This window comes from Pararge aegeria, chromosome 24, assembly GCF_905163445.1.
Source record: "Pararge aegeria chromosome 24, ilParAegt1.1, whole genome shotgun sequence".
Lineage (NCBI taxonomy): Eukaryota > Metazoa > Arthropoda > Insecta > Lepidoptera > Nymphalidae > Pararge > Pararge aegeria.
Genome location: NC_053203.1, coordinates 1,498,769 through 1,523,231, shown reverse-complemented (window position 1 = coordinate 1,523,231; position 24,463 = coordinate 1,498,769). Strand labels below are relative to the sequence as shown.

Below are 24,463 nucleotides of genomic sequence, written 5' to 3'. Positions count from 1 at the left end.
AATACTGTTCATTCGACGAGGAGTGCCGTGCCCTGTACTGGGCCGGTAATGGGTAGGTGATAATTTAAACAGGGAACTGGTCTCGCACTGATTATTTCATAACATACTCGTATACCACAGATATTCTATTATAGCGTAAGGACAAACATTTAAGAAAACAATATAAATGTGAATGTAAGTTTGTTTGTTACGCTTTCACGCGAAAACTACCGATCTTCATGAAACTTTTTATACATATTCTTGGAGGTATTAGAAATAGCATGGTATACTTTTTACATTGAAAAAAAATCTTACGTAATGTAAAAAATGTTTGTGAAAAAATCTCATATATTACTATAGGTGTAGACTATAAAGCAGTACGCTGCCTCGCAATATTACGCGGGCGAAGCCTCAGGGCAAATCTAGTAATATAATAAATAAAAAGAGCATAAAATCCGAAATGATGACCCGAGCTGAGATCCGAGAACTCGCAGGCCCTCGGTTCGATTCAATATCATCGAGCCCTAGGGCTCTTATCATACAAAGCTTTTGCGCTCGACCCATCTCCCGGTGACGCTTTTACAACCCTTAAGGAGGCTATTAGCTTCTGTCTTTCCGAAAAATGAAGATGATAAAAACTCAATGACAGAAACACGACGTAGTTCATGAGTGATGAAGTCAATGACAGAAACACGACGTAGTTCATGAGTGTTTTAAGAGATGGCGTTGAATTATTTGTTAGTTGAATTACAGCTAAATGTTTGTTTGAATAACTATATATACTTACTGATTTATATCGACTTATTGGAATCCAATAAGAATCGTCGATATAAAGCAAGCGTTAACTGCCAAACGATGTCACCTTATATATATTTTCTAGCACAAATTTGTAAAACCATCCCTTGATCTTATAACTGCCAACTCAAAGTTTTTGTTATTCACGTTTATTTATTAGATAAGTTAGTACATATTTTACAAGCTTTTATTTCGATAAAAGCAAACGTTACTTTGCGAAACTTCATGATATATACTACAATGAATATTAGCTTAATTTGCTTTATTCCGGACGAATCTATAAAATTGCATAAGTGTGTTAGAGCGTAACTTGCGTAAAGTATTTGAAGTATAGTGTAGTATATTCTTAAAGAAATAAACTTTTGAGTTTCATTTTGTTTGCTTCTTAACGATTTGGCTCCGAGAAAGAAATTTGTCGACGCCTCGTTTACGATTTCAACACGTTTGATTTCACCAAGTTGTAACTAATTATTGCCATTAAATAATTACACATCTCACAAAAACAGTGTGTTATACGTATAATTTACTAATTAATTTAAGGCGTATATGCGTTTCTTTTCTGCTTATTGTATTGAATTTCTCTGCTTCTCTATAGGCGGTAGATTGATGTAGTGGCCAGTGTCTTTGCTTTTTGAATATTCATGTAAGAGTATATTATTCATCTAACCATTCATGTAAATTATTGCTATAACCAGGTTGCTTCTTTAATAGTTTTAAGTGACAATGTGAGATGGTGATAACAAAAAAATTAAACAACCGGCTAAGTTTGTTGTGGGCTTCTTCTTAGAACAGGGCGCGTTTGGAACCCTCTTAGCTTTAGTTTTAAGTTGACGAATGTAGTTATCGCCATTAAGTCACTCCTATGTTATATTTTACATGTACGCATCAAAAGTGCCATATATGTGCCTATTTGAATAAAGAAATATTTGACTTTGACTTTGACATCAGTTATCTTAGTACCCGTAACACAAGCTACGCTTAATTCGGGGCTAGATGGCTAGGCCATAAACATGTTGTGACGTTACTACAAGATTAATTAATAAAGTATTGCTTTAGTAGTACTTTTTTGCTTTATTTAATTCATAATAATACCTATCTAAATATTTATTGTCGGCTCTTCTTGGTAGAATCTGCTTTCCGAACCGGTGGTAGAGTCACTACAAACAGACATACTTGACGTTTCAAATGTGCTTAAAAACATTAATGTTCATCACACAAACATTTTCCAGTAGTGGGAACCAAACCCTTGGACTCAGAAAGCCGAGCCGCTGCCCATTACGCCAATCGGCCGTCAAATTATAAGCATTTTCATATACTGTATATTATTTTATGTGCTTTTTTTAAACCAACGAAAAATATATTTTTATAGGGAAATAATAATTACAAACTAAAATTAATATTCACCATAAATATAAGCCGTCTAACTGTTCACTTATGGGCATGGTACCCAAAATGCTGGCGCTAATGCCCCTTTGAATTGCTAGACTTAGCCGTTGGGCTAAATAAGCGCCAGCTCTTGGGTCTTTTTGGGACACGATGTTAATAAAATTTTTCGTCTCCTTTGACCATGGGCACAGAGTCTCAAACGTAAGCGCCGCAAAAACGTAGTCATTAAAAATAACGGAGTATTTACGGCTCTTAAGCATTGCTTTTTGTGCTGATGCTGCTGTAATGTCTTATTTTCTTCGAACACACATCCTTATAAGATGACTAATTGGCGACTAGACGGCGACGTGACTGATGTGTGGGAGTGAACCCGAATATGTCCAACATGACAGATACTTTAAAAAATATGTATGTTTTCTGTTACCTAAATCATATCTAACAAGTTTTATAAAAAAAATATTAAAATTTTTCAAAGACATCAACGCCCACGGTTTGCTATATTTTTTGTGGCAATGAACATTTTCTGATGGAGTTTATGAGTTATGATAACGACGTCGCGGACAGATGTGACAAGACATACAAACTTACTAGAAAATTGAGTAAAATTCCTTCTAGTATAAGAGCTAGTGCAATGTCAGTAATCAGTTATCGGCATTGTCAAATATATCGCTGCTCACAACCTCAAAAATGCGGCACTAGGGTTTATTTTCTATTGATTATTTAAGTTATGTTTAATTTCATTTCGGCAACTAAAAGTTGCAAAAATAGTGCAAATCGAAAAATGCACTGAGCGGTCACATCGTGTATTAGTTTGTAATGTTTTGAAATCGAATCCAGTCATTTAACACTCACTTATGGGGCCACTCCGTCTCGCGTCCTGCGGCTAGCATATAAGAAGTAAGTGCAGGCTCTCGGACTATAAGCCACATTAATTTAAACAAAACCCCATTTCCTCTGAGATTGTATATAATGTATTTGATATACCTAATTATAAACTATAAACATCCTGTTGGCGGTCTTGCAGTTTCAAATATTTAGTTAAAGTACGAGTATATGATTTATATCACACTATTTAAACATGCTTTACTAAAACGGGCATTCACGACTACCATGGCGTAAAACAGTATTATTTTAATATTGTTGACGCTCTTTTTTCCGAATTATGATCCTTTTTAGACAGGCTTAAAAAAGCAATCTGCTGAGTTCTTTGCCGGCTCTTCTCTGTGGAATCTGCCTTCCAAAAGTACTTATAAACTGGGCCTACTTGATATAAATGTTTTTTTTAATTTTATTTTGGTTAAAGAGATTGAACTTTCGGATCCAAATCGGAAATGAAATGGACAGCGTTCTGAAAACTACGTGATATATTTTGGTCTAGAATACCTCAATGCCTGAAGACCAAAGCCTTCGGACAGTTCGTGTTGCCAGTGACGACTTATGGCTTGAAAACGTGGTCGCTTGCTATGGGCCTCATTTGAAGGCGCCTTTGACTGACATTTCGCGATGCTAAAGAGATGGTGCGGCACAAAGCTCGGAGAACCGATGGACGTTCGGGTCCAAAGATACTGGAATTGCAACCCCACACCGGTAAACGCTGCGTTGGTAGACTCCAGGTGGATGGATGACATCAAACGAGTCGCAAAGAGCAGCTGGACCCAAGCGGTATGAGTCAGTGGTATTTGAAAATCGCTACAAAACATTGGATAGAAGCAGGCGTTACCTTCCATGATATATCATGAAAATTAAGCTTAATTTTCTTTACTCCGCGAAAAGCAAGAGAATCTGTATGGTGTAATTTATAATTTAACTAGCTGTTGCCTGTAACTTCGTCTGCGTTTGATTTTGTTTTTTGATGTGGCATTAAATTTAATTGTTGATCTAAAAAAAACTTAAAGTATTCAGTATCGCTAAGCCTTAAATGAGGGGTTTGCTGTTGTCCGCTGAGGAGTACCGTCCTCAACCACAGTTTGGGCAAAATAAACACATATTATAAACTCTATAGTACAAAAATAATTATTTTTAAATCGGTTATAATTGGTCGGAGTTATGGTGTAAAATCGTCAAGCACTCATCCCCTCTCCCAAAGGAACCTAGCTTAATGTCGGGATAAAAAGTATCCTATATTACTTCTAACACTTCCAAGAATATGTGTACAAAGTTTCATGAGGATCGGTTAAGTAGATTTTGCGTGAAAGCGTAACAAACAAACTTACATTGACATTTCTAATATTAGTAGGAATAGAGAAGTAGGGATAGGGATACCAAACAGATCTTCGGCAATGTACCCTCGACGCACGTTTCGCTCCGAAACCGGAGCATCCTCAGGAGATGTTGACTTTACAATGAACAATTGTTAAGAATAATAATTATTCATTGTAAAGTAGGATTGAAGAAATTATAAATCACACATCCATTATAGAGAACTCCACACACCTTTTGAGCATTTTGAGCACTCCAACATTATGGAGAACTATATGATGTGCTCGGTGTGTGTACGGCCTTAACCCCTTCTCATTGGGGGAGGAGACCCGTGCCCTGTTGTGGGGCCGATAATGGCTTGATATGATGATGATGAGATACAGTCCGAGCGGAGCACTCTGCATTGCCCGCGTGTGTTCTATAGATAAGTTATGGCCCCAAAAGGTGGTCGTTTTGGAGCCATAAGCCAACAGCAATGTTCGAAACCCCTGACCTTAAAGCAAAACAAATGATATGTGATTTAGTGTTCCGGTGCAATGTCACGTAGGAACCGATTAGGGGTATGGCTACCATACTCCCTAACAGGTAGTGGCGTGCATAGAGGGTATGCACAGGGAATGCAGATGATATAAAATGAAGAAAATCTCCAGTACGAGTTATTAAAAACTTAGGGAGAGGCATTGTAAGAGTTATAGAAAGCCTACCGTTCTCCTCTTCCTCTCCTCTTCATTTTGTATCATCTGCATACCCTGTGCATACCCTCTATGCACGCCACTGCTAACAGGTTAGTCCGATACCATCTTAGACTGCATCATCACTTACCACCAGGTGAGATTGCAGTCAAGGGCTAATTTGTAATGGAATTAAAAAAGAAATTGAATTTTCATAAATTACTCACATAACTCCGATAAGTAAGAGATGCTTATCTAATTCATGGATCTAACTCGATCTAAAAGGGAAGCCCAGGTTTAAACCACAAGGCCTCCCCATCACCAGTTACTATAGTCGTAAAAATGTAATAGGCCCGTTTTGACATTTGTGCAAGACCATAGAATGTAACTTGGAACGAAACTGAAAGAAATAAAAAAATAAAAATCAATTACATACAGTGTTTTAAAAAATACGTAAATTTTTATGGGACGTTAAATAATACGAAAGAATATATCGCGAGTATTCTTTTTGCGCTTACTTCATAGTAGCATGCAATTTATAATTGTTGCGAAACGTTCCGAAAACAGTTACGTTCTCAGTCTTTTTTTTTTTTATACTAGAGCTGTAACCATTTTTTTACTGAATATCGAAATTAAGTATTGTGTAGTTATTTTTACTGCAACGAATGAGCTTGGTTCTCAAAAAATGGGTTCTAAATAATGAGTCTGAGTTGATGTATCTGACCAAGCGGCACATGACTGAAGCGTCCCCGCGCGCACTGCGCAGTTTTTCGTTCCTCATCTTGTAAAGTTGACTGTGCGCTCGTTTAAGTTTGATATATATTGTTTACTATAACGTTAACTATGGCTCTTCTATTTTGGACATTAATTTAAACATAGTGATTTGACTCGATTTTTGTGTTTGTTGTTATATAGTACTAACTCTGTTTCAACATGTTGAAAAGTGGACGTATAATCAACAGCCAATCACGCGTATTGGTTGTGAAGTTAAAGGAATACTTTGAACGAACGAACACTTTACAATACATAATAATATCAATCCAGTACTGATACAAACTTGAATTGATTTATCGTGAGTATCGAGTACAGTCTTATGGTTCCATAACTAGTTACGTCGCGATGACAAATGTCAAAACGGGCCTATTACATTTTTACGACTATAGTGTAGATATATTCATTTATAAGCGGAGTTCAATGAGTATACCAACATTTAGCATTCAATTAACTTGTTAACGCAAACAAGAAAACAGCAAGAAATAAGAAAACACACGCACGTGTAAAAGTAATGCCTATTGTAAATGTGCAATAAAACGCCGTGTGTAACCCGAGGGACGGTTTACAACTTAGTGCGCGCACACACGGGCGGCAAAAAGTCTATATCGGTACAATATATGTATATACGCACCACCTACCTATTTTCTGTATTTGTTTTTTTCGGCATTGGTTGCCAGGAAGAAATCGCTAGGAAGCGATAAGGCCGTCAAATTGTACCTAAACGTTGTTTTGTTACACTTTTTTTTTATATAAATGATGAAGATGTGTGTATTGTCATAATACACACATATCAATCTAGCCCCAAAGTGAGCGTAGCTTGTTTTATGAGTACTAAGATAGCAGATGAATATTTTATGAATAATATACATAAATACCTATAATATTCACATAAGCACCCGACCATGGAAAACGTTCACATTCACCACACAAACATTTTCCAGTTGTGGGAATAGAACCCACTAATCGGCTGCACTAATCGGCTGTAAATCGGTTATATGTACTTCTTGTGGTGTGCAATAAAGTATATTCATTTATTCATTCATTGATTTTAGATACCTGTCTTTTTGGTCTAGTAGTTAGCATTTTTGGCATTTTTTATTGCGTTCTCAAAAATTAAATATCTGAGACAATCGACTTAATAATAATTTTTTAAGAAGAATTTGATAACAAGTTAACACTTCTCTGCAATCTGTGGAAGGTGATGACGCAGTCTAAGATAAAAAAACGACTCTATCTTGACAAAAATATCAGGTTTTATAGCTTCCTGAACAATTGGCAGACTTTTATTTAGATGCCTCATTTTTTGTATTGAAACTGGGATGTAGCAACTTTTCGTCGCCGGATACGTCGCTTATGTGTACATTTACTTACAAGCGCATGCCGAGAATAGAGCGAATGTCTGTACATTCGACGATAGCTCATAAACCGTACAAACGACTTAATGGACGCCGAAATAAGACGTAACAGAAAAGTTTTACTGAGCGCATTCATATTATGTATCAGAAGAAGAAATATATTCAAAACCCGCATTCATAAGCCACAAAGTAAAAGATATTGTGAAGATACCTAAAAACTGCCACTTTGATCTAGTTGTTTGCGTGTTTAACCCAGGTTAACTTTGTCCTGGGTTGCATTCCCGAGGCGGGTCGAAATTCTTGGGTATTGGGTTTTTCGGTTTAGCCCGTGTGGCGACGGCAGATCAGACAGTTGTCACCACCTCTCCCCTAACGGTGGGTGTCGTACGAGGCGAGTAAGGGAATATAATGGAGTACGGGGAGCAGCTTTTTCAGTGCTACTACTACCATTCACTGCGATCACCAACCCCTCTGCCCAGCGTGCTGATAATGGGGGGGCCTTTAGTCCAGCTGTGGACTGTGACAAGTTAAATACATTTGTTCTCAAAAGAACCACAATAGTTCACATACGTCGAGAATCCCTATCCCTATCCCTATCCCTATCCCTACTAATATTATAAATGTCAATGTAAGTTTGTTTGTTACGCTTTCACGCAAAAACTACTTAATCTATCCTCATGAAACTTTGTACACGGATACTTGGAAGTGTTAGAAGTAATATACTTAGGATACTTTTCATCCCGACATTAAGTTTGGTTCCATTGAGAAAGGGGATGAAAGATTTTGACGATTTTACACCATAACTCTGACAAATTATAACCGATTTAAATAGTTATTTTTGTACTATAGAGGTTATAATGTGTGTTTAATTATGTCCAAACTTTGTGTAGATCTGAATGTGGTTGGAGATACTCCTCAGCGGACAGCAGCAAAACATTTAAGGCTTAGCGGTACTGAATACTGATTTTTTTTTTAGAATTACAACTAAATTGAACGCCACATCAGAAAACCAAATGAAACGCAGACGAAGTCGCGGGCAACAGCTTTTACAATAATAATAGGTTGGGGAAAAAGTCTTTTCGCATTATAGTATGTATGAACTTGTAATAAAATCTCTTTGGCTTTATGTATCTGGCTGGTTTTGGTATCATTAAAAGTTTAAATTTTAAAGAAGACAATTCCAAATTCAAATTAGGAGAATGTTTGATTTTATTTGTTTTTCGTACTGTAATGATGAGTGAATCTAATGAAGAAATTCGATAAATTTTAAAACTTTACTACAAAAAAGGTAAAAACGCAACGAAAAAAAATTGCGATGTTTGTGGACCTAATGCAGCGTCTGTGAGAGTAGCACAAATTTGGTTTTAAGAGTTTTCAATCCGGAAATTTTGGTGTCAAATATGCACCTCGCCCTGGTCGCCCTATTACGGATAAAATGGATGCCATTTTTGAAAAAGTGCCATTTTTGATCAGGTACCCTATAAAACCTGATAAACCCCATATTGAATATGGGGTTTATCAGGGTTGTATTTAATAAATGCTATTTGATTTGGTACTAACTGACCAGCGCAACTTCGTCTGCACCAAGTCGGTTACCATCGGTTTCAATATCTTAACAAAACCTAAAACCTAATTTCAGCGCCACCTACCGGGTCCAGTTTTATTTCCTTTTTTTTAATGCCTTTCAGGAACCTTTCCTCTTACACTTAAACTTTTTGGTATGGTATTAAAGTTCAAATTGACTTTTAATTATTATTACGAATCGTTCGTAGCAGTACAGAAAAGTGTTGTTTTAAGACTTTTTTTAGGGAAGTTTTCAAACTTTTCTCTGTGTAAGCACCATCTTCGTATTTCAAGGAATACACTAAAAAAATAATTAGCGAAATCGGCTCAGCTGCTCTCGATATTGGCGCATAACAACTTATTTAGCGATTCACTTGAGTAGTACTACTACTTAGTAGCAGAAGTAGCTAAAACTTGAGGCCAAAGTAAGATAGACATAGAAGATTTATTCCGAATATTTTCAATCTTCATCGTTAAATTGTAATTCATACGCCTTAACCCGTTTTAAAGAAAAAAAAACTCAACGGAAACGGAAACGTTTTCAAGTAACATCGCCAAAAAAAGGTTGTACTACCTCCCATTTTCACAATACAAACTCTTTGGTGATTTATTTCTAACTGACACCGGAAGCAAATATTTCAAACTGCAAGACATTCTTTTTGACGCCATCTCGCACATCAATCAATATCAAATTTTCCGTCCACAACAAAATCAAAATTTCCCTACAATAATTCAAGATTACTACAGTAACTTAAAATAAACCTTTCAAGAATTAATTGGTAAGTATCAAAATGCTATATATCCGTTAGAGTTTAGACTACATTGAAATCTTTCCCGCATTGTATGGGCAGGGTACTCGGCACACATAATATACTTTAAGTTCGGAGAGTGTTCTCAGGTCAGAACTGCGGGTGGTAAGTAGGGAAATCAAATGTATCATTATCTAATTAGTAATGTTTAAGAAGTATTTGATCTATGCAAAGTACTACTAAATAACAGATTAGGTAGAGTCACTACAAACAGACTGACTTGACGTTTCAAAAGTCCTTATAAACTGGACCTACTTGAAATAAATGAATTTTGAATTTTTGAATTATATTGCATTTGATTTTTCTTCTTACTACCAGCGGGGTCTTACGCACACGGGTTTAGGACGTAGTCCACCTCGCTGACTTCAAATGCTTTTGAGAATTCTCAGCAAGCATGTTTCCTCGCGATGTTTTCCTCCACCGTTAAAGATAATGATATTTAATTGCTTAAATTAAGAACGCACATAACTCCAAAATGTTACGGTGCGGGAGGTCAAACTCGGTCCGAAAGGAAAGCCCCCCACTAAACCCCTTTTTCCCATCAAATAAGTCTTTATTTGATTACTGCGTTGTTGAATTTGACCCATATCAATTGTTTCTTATATACAAAGGTGCCTTATCTTTTTTTTTACCTCAAGTCTGCCCCTGACTGCATTCTCACCCGGTGGTAAGTGATGATGCAGTCCAAGATGGTAGCGGGCTAACCGGTTAGGGAGTATTGTAGTCATTACCCTAATCGGCTTCTTCACGGTATCGCACCGGAACACTAAATCGCTTAGCGGCAAAGCTTTGTCGGTAGCGTGGTAACTAGCTACGGCCAAAGCCCAGCCCAAAAACCAGAGAGAAATCTAAAATTATAATAGCCGCTGCCAAGAACCGAACCCGGGACTTCCTACTTAAATTCACAGCGGTCACCGTTGCGCAAAGGAAGGGAAGTCGTCAAAGTCTTTACATAAGTTAATACCACGATTTGTAAATGAACACTACTAATTTCTCCAATTTTATCCTTCTTTTAAAATATAGGATTATTGATTTCCTCGCACCATAGATTGAATTCCTTAATGTGTCAATTTATTAGCAAAATAACATAACAATACCAAGTAAGGTGCATATTTTTTAATATTTTGAGCATTATGTCTAATTAAAAACATAGAAGACGCCCCGCGCACGTCTCACTTCACACCCGCGGAATGTTGCTATCACACGAACTTTTCCCATTTTCCACATTTTATGGTAAAAGTTAAGAACTTTAGAGGTAAAATAATTACTGTCAACTGGTAAAATATCCGTAATCTATAGATTTATTGTCATCGTTGTTATTGTCAAAAATATCCATACAATTTTTAACAAATAACAACTTTGCTAAGCAACTCATTACTGATATATATTGAATATAATTTGACGGCCGATTGGCGCAGTGGCCAGCGACCCAGTTTTCCGAGTCCCAAGCCGTGGGTTTGATTCCCGCAACTGGAACATGTTTGTATGATGAACAGGATTATTTTTTAGTGTCTGGGAATAATATGTATTTTAAAAGTATTTAAGTATATTATTCATAAAAAAAATATTCATCAGTCATCTTAGCACCCATAACACAAGCTACGCTTACTTTGGGGCTATGTGGCGGTGTGTGTATTGTCGTAGTATATTTATTTATAAAAAATATATATATATATAGAAAACGGACGCACTAAAGTGGAGTGACTTTTGATGATTTCATATTAATCGTGTACACGGTTTCTGTATGTTAATTCTCCGTCCCTACCTTTAAAGCGGACTTTCATCTCGAGGCAGTATCACTGGTGTATCGAAGGTACAGGTAGGTGTGTCCGCAGATAGCCGCCATGGTCTCAAGAGTACCATGGGCCTGATCCGATGTACTCTATTGCTGATATCCGCTGACCTCGCTTGGATTACCGGTGCTGTCGGTTGCACCAGGAAGGTGTACATCGCTTGCAGGGATCCTGCGCCCTGTGGGAAATAAAAAGTGGTGAGCTATCATCAGAAATCCAGCCTTCAACCGATCATAAATTGTAGTTTTTATTTGTTACCTAATCCATCCTACTTGCTTTTGTAATAAAAATGTATTCATTCATTCATTCTATTCCCAACTGATCTGAGCGCCAAAATGCGAATTGTTCCGGCTGCACCTTTCTTATTTGAAGTAAAATGTATGCCTTTTATCGTTCCTTCCCCCTCCATCCTCATTTTATTAATAACAAAAATAGCATAACATATTAAGATGTATTGTTATTTTGGGTACCCTTCAATTATAGCATTTTCCGTAAAAACTTAATAAAAGTCAACAGGCCGCTTAGAAATATTTATTTATTTACTATGAGAATATGCAAAACAATCTAAATCACAGAGGCAACACAAACTTCCACGGACTCGTTAAGTTTGCACTTCTGTGAGGTTTATTATTTTACATTAATTTATCTTTCCAGGTACGCCATGGCTAAAATCAACTGGGCATTCCTTTATTCGATGCTGATAGTTTTGCTCTCCATATTCGCTACTGGATCTGGTTGTTGTAAAAAGAATATCCCGTGTACGGGCAGAGCTCCTTGCAGGAAAGGACCGTATAGAAACTGAGCAGTTAGCAAATATCTCTACTTGAATAACCAACAGCTTCTGGTGAAAATCTACAGCAAAATATAAACCATTATGAATTCAGAAAGTTCAGAAACCTTTATGATATGAAAAAATGTTTAAAAATGAAAAGTATGGAACGAAAATCTCCCGTGCACATAATGTTACAAAACGATTTAAAATATATTCCGAACGACATGGCAATTAAAAGTGATGCTCACAATATTAAAATTAAGTATTTAAACAATGAATTCAATAAAACGGGAAATGGATTTTATACAATAAATGATAAAGATGTTTTGCAGCAATTCTGGAAAGCGGTCAGGAACAGTCACAAAGTTCAGGCCAGGACACAAGCCAAAAATGTTTAATAGTGCTAAAATATCTTTAGTTTTTATAGTAATACACTTTGTATCTGTAATGGACGATAAGGAATAAATTATTATAAGTTTTATATTAGCATTTTATTTTGTCTGAGTCCAGTGCTGTGGGTTCGATTCATCACCTGGAAAATGTTTTCAGTGTCTGGGTGTTTATCTGTATATTATAAGTATTCATATATATTATTCATTAAAATATTCATCAGTCAGCTTAGTACCCATGACACAAGTTACGCTTACTTTGGGGTTATGTTTATTATTATTGTGTAGTTGTATTATGTAATTGAGAAATATTGTTCTGGGTCAAATTCCACCTTTTTTGTGTTGCATTTTATTTTATACTTCTCAATTGCAGGTTATCTTCGTGGTGGAAGGGCTCAAGTCAATCTTTCTCTTTTACAGGCAACATCCAAGAAACAGAATGGATAAATTTTGAAAGTCTCACAATCCGGCTCGGCAACATTTGGAAATTGGTGCAGCTCGCATAAAAAGTTTCCTCGCTTACAACTTCTGAACAGCTCAATAGCAGAAGCAAAGTCCTAGATCTAAGTAAGTGTCGTTTCTATTGCCTTTGAAGTTTTATATTAGAGGTTATCGCACACGTATAAACTTCAACTCCATTCCAACGAACTCTAATTCTATCCATAAGCCATCAAACTGGCTGGATAAATGAAACAAACCTTCGATTAGGAGAGTACAAATCGCATAGAGTACAGGCGTCAACAGAACGCTAGATCGTTACCGCGATGAGAACCTCCGGTAGGTCAACTCTGCTGCGGCTCTTATGATCGCTGATTGGATTTCAGTGCTTCTTTTCCAGACAAGCAGATTTTTACCTGCGTATGGATGTAGTCCGCGTGCGGGCCGTCCGTACCCTAAAATTTTATTTATCTTTTTTTTACCGCACGGGCTGCATACATGCGGGACGTGTTTAATTCTTAAAGCGCGAACAGGCCCGCAAGCCGGCAGAAAACTGTATTATAGGAAAAGGATTTGTGTGATAAATATACATATTTTTCTATATATTATAAGTATTTACGTATATTATTCATAAAATTATTCATCGGTCATCTTAGTACCCATAACACAAGCTACGCTTACTTTGGGGCTAGGTGGCGATGTGTGTATTGTCTAAGTATAATTATTTATTAATTATATATTTCATGTGAAGGGTTCGCAAGGGTTGTTTGTACGGGGTTATTGAGAGGTAAGCGGGGGCGACCATAAGATGGTTGAAGTAACGTACGTAAACCCGTACCACTTTCGGTCCCGTTTTCTTTTGCTCCCATTTCACGTTGTTTTTACGATTCCTATTTGTGTCCGGGGGAGTGGGGAGTAAGGGGAAGAGTGACGATAACACCTAGTCAACCCAAAATGTCAACCTCACCTGCTCGTGGTGCTCCCTGCTAGACAACAGACGAGGCTCTGGCGACCGATCAGTGGCGGGATATCCATACTCCCGTCCGGGAAACTGGATGGAAGAGGCTGCAGCGGCCTTGGAGCTATAAATAACTCCTAAAATGTCTGGTGCAGAAGGCAACGGGAAACCACTGCACTATGTTCCCAAGAGAGAAATGGTAGATCGAGACTCAATGGTCATTTTGTAGTTGAGATCTCACCAGGACCACGATCTTCAGTGATGAAGGAACGACCATAGAGAGAGAGATTTGTGTCCGGTTACAATAGGAATACCTACTGACAACTCTAGTTTGGACGATGGTGATACGTTTCAGACGGTTTCAGAGTTGATGTATTCGCGATAACCTTAAGTTTAAGGATCAACATAACGTAGTCTTGGTTCAAATTTAAACTGATGTTTTGTCGGTTTCAGCCGTTGACGTATCATGCAAGTTTTGCGACGGCTGCTCGCAGTCCTGGCTTTCCTAGTAACCGTCCTGCAACTCGTGGCTGCTTGTGGAACGAAGAAGATCCCTTGTACTCCAGAAAACCCACCCTGCAAGAAATAAGGTGGACTGCTGATACATATAAACGAATAAAATAAATAAATATGCTACGACAATACACACATCGCCACCCAGCCCCAAAGTAAGCGTAGCTTATGCTGTTATGCTGTTATGGTAATTAAGATGACTGATGAAGATTTTATATAAACAATTTTATGTATAATGTATATATACATTATACATAAAATTGTTTATATAAAATCTTCATCAAATAAATACTTATAATATCCATATAAACACCCAGACACTGAAAATCATTCATGTTCATCACACAAAGATTTGCCAGTTGTGTGAATCGAACCCACGGCCCTGGACTCAGAAAACAGAGTCGCTGCCCACTGCGCCAATTAATATGTAGCAAAATGAATTTTGGAGAAGTTATTAAATCGTAAAATGTTACAATTTACTTTAAGCATAAATCATACCAATTGCATAATCCTGTGTGTTTATCTTTCCTTTATATCCTAACTGAGCAACCAATAAACTTGATTTTTGGCAAGGACTTAGTTGAAAGAACGGAAAGTAAGATATACAATTTCTTGTCCCAGGAAAACAAAGGGTGGCCACGAATTTATATAAAAACCGTTTGCCAAACACATATGGAAAACACGGGCAATAGCTAGTAATATAATCCTTACAAATATTTTAAAAAATTCATGTTTGTTCGTTCGTTACATATGCTTTACCGATTTTGACGATTTTTTAATAAGATAGCTTAGATCTTGGAGACGGAAATAATATTATAATGCTTTCTATCGACAGCCGTTTGGCGCAGTGGGCAGCGACCCTGCTTTCTGAGTCCAATGCAGTAGGTTCGATTCCCATAATTAGAAAATGTATGTGTGATGAACATGAATTTTTTTCAGGGCCTAGGTGTTTATATGTAAATTATAAGTATTTATATATATTATTCATAAAAATATACATCAGTCATCTTAGTATCCATAAAACAAGCTACGCTTTCTTTGGGGCTAGATGGCGATGTGAGTATTGTCGTAGTATATTTATATATTATTTTTTTATTTATCCACTGGCTACTATCAGTTCTCGTGGAATATTTGAAAGAAGCTAGTATAAGGTATAATTTATCGCCATGATCGTAGAAACCTGACGATATTGCTGTTTTTCAAACTTTTTTTTAGTTATTTTAGCCAATTCAAATAACATACGATATATTTTAATCTTACAAAAATAACATAAATAAATTTTGTTTATAAAAATATTCGTCTACGACGATATGAAAATTCGGTTCAGGTTGGTTTGAATAAAGGAAGCTTTGACTTGACAGCTGTGTTCATGCTATGGACAAGGCGTTCGTCCAAGAGTTGATAGTTCTGCTGGTGACGTTGCTGCTGTCGTACCTGGAGTCCTGCCGTGCCACCTCGTACACCAGCTGCACGGACCACGAGGCCAAGTGCAAGAAGTGACCTTCAACCACGCACTCACAATAAGGTGAAATTTAGCGTTGGTTCTAAACAAACGTGTTAGATGTAGATTCGGTTACCTGTAATCCGCGTCGAGACGTAAGGAACCGGGATCTGTATCTGTATTCGTACGCGTCCGCGGTCATATCAACCACGTAGGGTTGATATGACCGCGGACGCGTACGAAGCGCTTTGCATCCTCGTTTCTGATTCGCACCGCAAGGAATGCCCTTTCGGCTTCTATTTTGCCCAGTACTACAATATAAGTACCTTTCGAATCAAAAGTGAACAGCCATCTTCTAGGCAAGCGCGTTCCGCCTTAGGCCGCATCACATAGGATCAGGTGTGATTGCAGTCTAGCGCTCGTTTTGTCAAAAAAAAAATCAAAATTCATTTATTTTAAGTAGGCCTAATATAAGCACTTTTGAAACGTCAAGTCTGTCTGTGTGTAGTGACTCTACCACCGGTTCGGAAGGCAGATTCTACCGAGAAGAAGCCGGCAAGAAACTCGGCAGTTGTTCTTCTCCAATATCAACAATTTACATTTTACATTTTGAAATTCATTTTCCTATCTTGTGAAAGATGAAAGCGGAGCCGGATGCTTCCAAGCAACCTTTTCATTAAGAAACTCATCAATTGTATAATAACCTCGCTGTAATGAATGTGTTTTAACACATTCTTTAAACTTATGCATTGGCAGGTCCAAAATTACCTTAGGAATCATATTATAAAAGCGTATACCTACTCAATCCCACAAATGACTTCTGCACCTTTCGCAGACGATATGCAGATGTCACTAATTTATGACCATTTCTTGTAAGTCGACTGTTTATATCCACTTTTTGTTTATAAAGACTAATATGTTGTCGTACAAATACTATATTGTTGTAAATATATTGTGAGGCTACCGTAAGTATACCTATTTCTTTAAATTTTTCACGGAGGGATTCACGTGATTTAAGTTTATATATTGACCGTACAGCTCTTTTCTGCAATATGAATATAGTTTCAATATCAGCAGCTTTGCACCATAATAAGATCCCGTTCATAAAAATATTCATTAGTTATCTTAGTACCCAAAACACAAGCTACGCTTACTTTGGGGCTAGATGGCGATGTGTGTATTGTCGTAGTATATTTATTATTATTTATTTTAGTTAAATAAAATTGAAAATGTAAAAGCTGTTTAGACTGATAATAATTTCTAAAATAAGGGTAGGACTTCGGCTTTTGGGGGTCCGAGTTCGAATTCCAACACGTACCTCTAACTTTTCTTAGCTATGTTCGTTCACTCGCTTCAACGGTGTAGAAAAACATCGTGAGGAAACCTGCATGCCTGATAGTTCTCCATAATGTTCGCAAAGGTGTGAGGAGTCCACCAATCCGCACTGGGCCAGCGTGGTGGACTTCGGCCTTACTGTGTTCTCATTGTGGGATGAGACCCCTGCGCTGTAGTGGGCCGATAATGGATATGATGAGGATATTAATATGAATATTTAAATGTACCTGGCGAACTGTTAAATTTATTTTAATTCCAAAATTGAATACCTAAACATATCCAAAATACATAGGTAAGAAGCAGTGAAAGCGCAGTGGGTAGGAGCTCGACTTCACTTTCGGGGGGTTCAGTTCGAATTCCAGCACACACCTCTAACTTTTCTAAGTTATGTGCGTTTTAAGCAATTAAAATATCACTTGCTTCAACGGTGAAGGAAAACATCGCGAGGAAATCTGCATACCTGAGAGTTCTCCATTATCATCTTCAAGGAGTGTGGAGTCCACCAATCTGCACTGGGCCAGCGTTGTGGACTACGGCCTTAACCTCTTCTCATTGTGTAGTGACCGGTAATGCGTTGATGAAGTACGTTTATCTATATCGAATCGTTGTCCTTTTGACTTATAAAAGAAGCTTACGGTTGAAATCATCTAAGAACCCATGTTCGTTCAACCTTCAATATCCATGTAGAAGCCGGATTCCTCTGCCTAACAGCCACTCATTTGTAATGATATATTTCACGTGCACAGCGCACTTCCGCACCAAGATCAAAGCACCCTTTTTCCGGCTACGTGAGTAGTGGATGGACAAGAAAATGAAATATAATTGGGTATACTACCTACTACCGTTTGTTGAATCCCTAGTACCATTGTTTGATGACGGCAGTTCAGAACCCAGTTGTCACTACGTCTCCTCTTCACGCTGGTACGAGGCGACTAAGGCAGTATAACTTAGAACGGGCAGCACCGTCTTCAAATTCAAAGTTCAGATTCAAATTTACAGACAGTGGCGTCCATAGAGCGTATGCACAGGGTATGCAGATGATATAAAATGAAGAAAATCACCAGTACAAGTAATAAAAAACTTAAGGATAGCCATTGTAATAGTTATAAAAGCCTACCCTTAAGTCATACTGGAGATTTTCTTCATTTTATATCATCTGCATACCCTGTGCGTACCCTCTATGCACGAAGCTGATTATTACACGTGCAACAATTACAAACTATTATATTTTAAAGACTTAAGTTAATTATTAAAAACTAGTAGTATTCTATGCTCCTGTCATGCACAAACCCTCCACTTGGGAGAAGACTTTTTAGTCCACCTGTAGACTGTTACAGGCTAATGATTGATATACATTTGGCCCATCTAGGTGTGTCAAACTAACTATTTGTCACTCAGAATGCAGTTCCTGAACCCGTTTGTACTGGTGTTCCTGCACATTGCGGTGTCTATGTTGGAGCTGTCGCGCGGCTGCCGGCGGAGTCGCAAGCACTGTCAGGACGCGCACTGCTTCCCTTGCAACCACTTCGGCGGACCGAAACTACGAGCTTCCAATACCAAGGTGCAACAGAGGTTTTTGTGGCAGACGGTCAGACCAAGTCCGGGGAAGTACTATAGTCATTCTTATTTAGACAGCCGATTGGCGCACCCTGCCTTCTGATTCCAAGGCCGTGGGTTGCATTCCCACAACTGGAAAATGTTTCTGTGATGAACATTAATGTTTATTAGTGTCTGGGTATTTATCTGTTTATGATAAGTATTTTTATATTTATAAAAATATTGATCAGCTATCTTAGTACCCATAAACAGCTACGCTTACTTTGGGGCTAGATGGTAATGTGTAAATTGTTGTAGCATAATTATTTATTTATTTATTAGTATAAGTATATATTATAAGTATTTATGTGTATATCTTATATGTATAAAAGAGAAAGTGTGTGGGTATGTTCCGTATAGGCTCCGAAACGGCTGGACCGATTTCAATGAAACTTTCAGGGAATCTCCGGATTGACCTGGCGAGTAATCCTGTAAAGTTTGCTGACGATCGGAGCACTCCTATTTTTAAACTGTCGAACTGTCAAATACAGCTTTTATTTACTATGATGATATTCTATTGTTGGGTGTTACATGGGTGTAGATAATGATCTTCGCCCGCTCGAGAAGAGAATAGAAGAGAATGAATACGGAGAGAAATAAATGATTTAATATATTATGAGACTTAAATTAAAAATTTAATGATGTAAGTTTATTGTTTAAATAAAATAAAGCAAAATCTAGCCCGGCGAAGCGGGCTGGGTACGCTAGTAACATATACATTTAACGTGAGTTAAGCTTAAAAGTTACAGGTGCTTGCTGGGATTCGAACTCGGCCCCCCACAAGTGAAGTCGAGCTCCTACCAAATGGCTAGAAATCTTACCATTATTGAATTAATAGCTAGCGGTCATGGACCTTCATGTAGGCTTATTTGCAAGTATCGTTAAGTTTTACGTGATGGGCTTGTATGGAACATTCCCAAAGTGCTTTAATTTTTCCAACGGGCATTTAGGCCAGGTTATTCAATAGTTTTAAGTTACAGACAGTCAAAAGGTGCTATATGATTCATTCTCTGGTGTTATTACAGTAAACAAACAATGCAGTGGCGAAAAATCTTAATTTTTGCACTCCTCATACTGTGCCATTTGTGCACCACAGCAGAAGCCTGCGGCCGTAAACGGAAATGTCGGAAAGGATGCCTCGTACAAAAGACCCGTTGAGATTTTGAAAAACAAGTAAGTAGCTGATGAATAAGTATCTAGTCAAATATTTCCGAATTCGAGTCAAAACAGTGTTGTCGTTATTTATAAACATAGCATCACTTTACCGTGCATCCACAACGCAGTTAACTTTTGCAAATGTTACTCAGCAACATCGACAGCAAAAAGTTATTTATTGTTACTAGGTTGTTGCCGTGTGTATATGTTATTCTACATTGCCAAAAACAGTTAACATTCTCTAACAATGTTTAGCACTAACAAATACTTGGTTATTTGACGGCCATTCTCTAACAACTCGACTGGCGCAGTGGGCAGCCACCCTGCTTTCTGAGTCCAAGGCCGTGGGTTCATATATTTGTGTGATGAGCTCGTATGTTTTTCAGTGTCTGGGTGTTTATATGTATATTCTAAGTATTTATGTATAAAACAAAAATGTGTTAGTTACACCATTTATAACTCAAGAACGGCTGAGACCCATTTTTATGATATTTGATTTTTTGGATTTCTCTTAGCCAGAATAGGATAATAAATATTAAAATATAACAATTATAAAAAAAAGAATGATCCGCGTTGCGAAGTTCGCCGGGACAGCTCAGCTAGTTATTCATAAAAATATTCATCAGTCATCTTAGTACCCATAACACAAGCTACGCTTACTTTGGGGCTAGATGGCGATGTGTGTATTGTCGTAGTATATTTCAGGAGTCGGCTCCATTACACTTTTCTATAAGGAAGGCTAATGCAGCATTGAGATTTTCATGATTTATGAAGGCTAATCATAAACTTTGTTTCAGAAAAAGAAATGAAAATCTATCCGAACTTACATGAAAAAACTACCAATTAGTAAACTGTAACTCGTTTCACAATATCAATAAATATAATTTATACAACAAACAATCGTTATTTGATTTACAAATATCTTTAAGTTACCAAATAGAAGAGTATTATAACATCATCATCATCATCAACAACCCATTACCGCCCCACTACAGAGCACGGGTTTTCCCCCCACAATGAGGAGGGGTTATACCCGTAGTTCACCACGCTGGCCCAGTGCGGATTGGTGGACTTCACACACATTTGAGAACATTATGTAGAACTCTCAGGCATGCAGGTTTCCTCGCAATGTTTTTCGTTACCGTTGAAGCAGCAAGTTATTAAAACGCACATAACTTAAAAAAGTTTATAGTTTCGTGCTGGGATTCGAACTCGGCACCCCGAAAGTGAAGTCGAGCTCCTAACCACTGCTCTATTACCGCTTCATAGAACATGGCTTTATAAGAACATAGTAGAGTTTTATCCCCAATTCCCCGGGTTGGGTTCTAGCGTGTTGATAGCGTAGCTTATCCTTGATAAATAGGCTATCCAAAACTGGAAGTTTTTCAAATCGGACTGTTGGTCCGATTTCTTGAGATCATCGCGTTCGCGCAAGTAAACAAACAAAATCTTCTGCTTTATATATATAAGTATAAGATTAAACACATTATCACATGACTCTGGATGTAGGAAGATGTAGCGGTCTCCACATTACCGAACTAGATGGCGCCACAAAAATCCTGCATCGCGCTAGCGAAGTGTTCACAAAAATTGACTATAGGTATATACAACTTCCAAAGATGAATGTGCGGACTTCGGTCCCCGAGCACGATCTCCCGCTCGGAGGAAGATCTTCCTATTGTTACGGTCGAGCGTACAAAGAATTTAAAACCGACTCGTAGATCGTTCTCCATAACGTTCTCAAAGGCACACGTGTACCAATGCGAACTTGGTCAGCGTGATGGACTACGGTCTAAATAAAACCCTAAGAGGTGACCTGAGGGTAGGGTTAAAGCATTGTACGAATGATTAAAAGCCTATCTTAAAGTTTTTATAACTCGTTCTGGAGCCAAATAGGCGATATAATAATGCTTTCCAGTGTCTCGTTTTATTTCCATGAAATAAGTTAACAGGTAGACATAAACATACTACGACAATACAAACATCGCCATCTAGCCCAAAGTAAGCGTAGAATATAGCGTAGCTTGTGTTATGGGTACTTAAATGACTGATGAATATATTTATGAAATATAAACATAAATATTAATACTTATATACATATAAACACCCAGACACTTAACAATAGTAAAAAGGAGGTGGGCGGGGCACAAAGCTCGGGGAACCGATGGACGTTGGGGTTACAAGGCCTAGCGCCTTGGCGACCCCGCACGGTAAACGCAGCGTTGGTCAGCCCAACGAGGTGGACAGACGACATCAGGCGAGTCGCTGGGAGCCGCTGTAAACAAGCGGCCCAAGACCGTGGATTTTGGAACTCCCTACAAAAGACCTACGTCCAGCAGTGGACTTCAGTCGGTTGAAGTGATGATGGTGATGATGATTCTATTTAATATCATCTGCCCGCTTTTTTCATAGTAATAATTGACGGACCTAGTAGGGGGCTCACCTGATGGTCAGTGGAAAACCATCGCCTATAAACAGCAACACTTCACAGGGCATGCAAGGAGCACGTCCTGCAACATGCCGCCCTGTGTCCATCTATTTGAGGCTTAGGTGCCTCTAGTTCCACCGGCAACCGCGCCCTTCAGACCGGAACACAGCGTTGCAACAATGCTGCTTAGCGGCAGAAATAATCATGGCGATAGTACGTGACAGAGTAACGCGAGATCTACCTGAGATCATCAGCCACTATCCCGGAAGTCCTCAGCAACCTGGGCGGTATGCTGGGATTCTGGAATGAGCTTGGATGGCTGGAGTAGCGAGCAACAGCGGGAAATTTCTACGTACAACAAGCGAAGCGCTTACGTGCGGAAACTGCCCAGAGAGAAGAAGAAGAAGAAGAAGTACTTCCTTGGACGAGCTCTGTCACAAAATGCTCAACTACTACATATCCTGTATTTAGCACTGTGGTGGGTCTGTAATGGGTCGGCATGTTGTTGATTGACAGTTTTGAGTTGGTAACGTTTCGACAGATTTTCGTTTCGTCAGATTTTTGTTGCGACAGTAAGTCACAATCACAGGGAGCGATAGATTGAGTTTAAGAGATATATTTTATACAAGCTTTCATTTATTAACTAGCTGTGTCCTGCGGCTTCGCCCGTGTATGTTACGGGACGCAGAGGTGCTACATAGTACAATCTACCTCAATAAATGAAATACTAAACGTAAAGATATTTTTTAATTTTTCTGGTAGTGCCAAATATAAAAACCTAGGACGGCTTTGTGCCGCTTGCATCCAGCGATTCGTTTTAAGTAGTCTGTAGACTCCGTGGGTATTACGATTTCCAGTGAGAAAGCTTGAGTCGTTTCTGCTTTTCAGTTCTCAGCATATAAGAAAGGAATAATTGGAAACTAGCTGCTGCCCGCGACATCGTTTGCGTGGACTTCAGAAATAGGTCTAAAACTTCGCCCGTTTACAATTTTTGATGCTACCACGGGAACTATTTGAGAGATCGGTATAGAAAGTACATGTCCTTTTCCATAGCATAGGTGACATGCGTACAAAATTTCGAAGCGGTTTAGCTCGTAAATAATTATCAATTTTCCCTCGGGAACTACTTAAGGAATCGGCATAAAGGTTAGCCTATGTTCTTTTCCGTGTCAAAGGCTACATGCATGCCAATTTTCATCCAAATCCGTTAAGCCGTTTTTGCGTGATTCAGAAAGTGTGGATGTTTATCCACACTTTCACATGTATAATATGGCTAACGGAAAAGTTAGAATGAACAGAATAAATAAAATATAATAAGGCCAGTATAGTTTATTTACAATCCATTACAATAGAGTTTAAAGGCTACAAAACTATTATCTAAATAAAACATACATAAATGACGTTATAACAAGTCTTCATATCCTATAGCATCTCAGTATTATAAAGGTGACTTTGATTTTGTATGTATGGACGCGCGAATGGCCTCTTTACACTCACTATACGACTCAAATGATGTATTGGATGAATAAATACACTTGGATTGTATACCTACACCATATAAAAATAAACATTTATTTTTATGTCTTACAACTATGAGGCATACATTTCATATATATTTAATTAAATATTTCAGTCGTATTGTGTGTAAGGGCCATAGTTCAGCCAAAGATTTCAATCGTAGGTATGCTGTCATAGAAAAGCTAAAACTCTTTGTATGTTTAGTATCAGTCAGATTTGCTGAATTTATATAATTAGTAGTTCAAGAGGTTAACGCGTTCTAACACCATGCAAACAAAAAACAAACTCCTGCCCTACTTTATTAATATTAGATTGCCGGAGGCGTTCTTTTCAAAAACTTCACGATACACATACACATATCTAGCGATTTAAATCTATGAAGCCTAATACAAGATTTCTTCGCTCGCAATCGAGGAGTGTCGTTTTCGCGTATCAGTCGTAAATCACATTTTACAAACGTACTTTACGTACGTAAAAATTTAAGCATTTAATTGTATGCGAATTTGAGCTTTGAAAATAAGAACAATTTTACTTCGATGTCAACTATTTCCATACTCGAAAACGACACCTCTTGTACTACAGCTATTGGTAAAGGC

General features: G+C 37.9%; 2 long non-coding RNA genes across 4 annotated transcripts; both read left to right on the top strand.

Moving 5' to 3' along the window:
• The first annotated feature begins 9,392 nt into the window (after positions 1-9,392).
• On the top strand, positions 9,393-15,836 carry LOC120634527. 2 transcript variants are annotated; one of them, XR_005659246.1, is made up of 4 exons: positions 9,393-9,501; positions 12,906-13,052; positions 14,335-14,471; positions 15,756-15,836. It is a non-coding gene; the product is annotated as an uncharacterized LOC120634527 (long non-coding RNA). The 2 variants fall into 2 exon arrangements; XR_005659247.1 differs by lacking the exons at positions 12,906-13,052; positions 14,335-14,471; positions 15,756-15,836 and adding exons at positions 11,367-11,521; positions 11,979-12,334.
• LOC120634528 lies at positions 15,832-19,939 on the top strand. 2 transcript variants are annotated; one of them, XR_005659249.1, is made up of 3 exons: positions 15,832-15,919; positions 18,569-18,731; positions 19,792-19,939. It is a non-coding gene; the product is annotated as an uncharacterized LOC120634528 (long non-coding RNA). The 2 variants fall into 2 exon arrangements; XR_005659248.1 differs by lacking the exon at positions 19,792-19,939 and having other exon boundaries at positions 18,569-18,758.
• Positions 19,940-24,463: the final 4,524 nt, after the last annotated feature.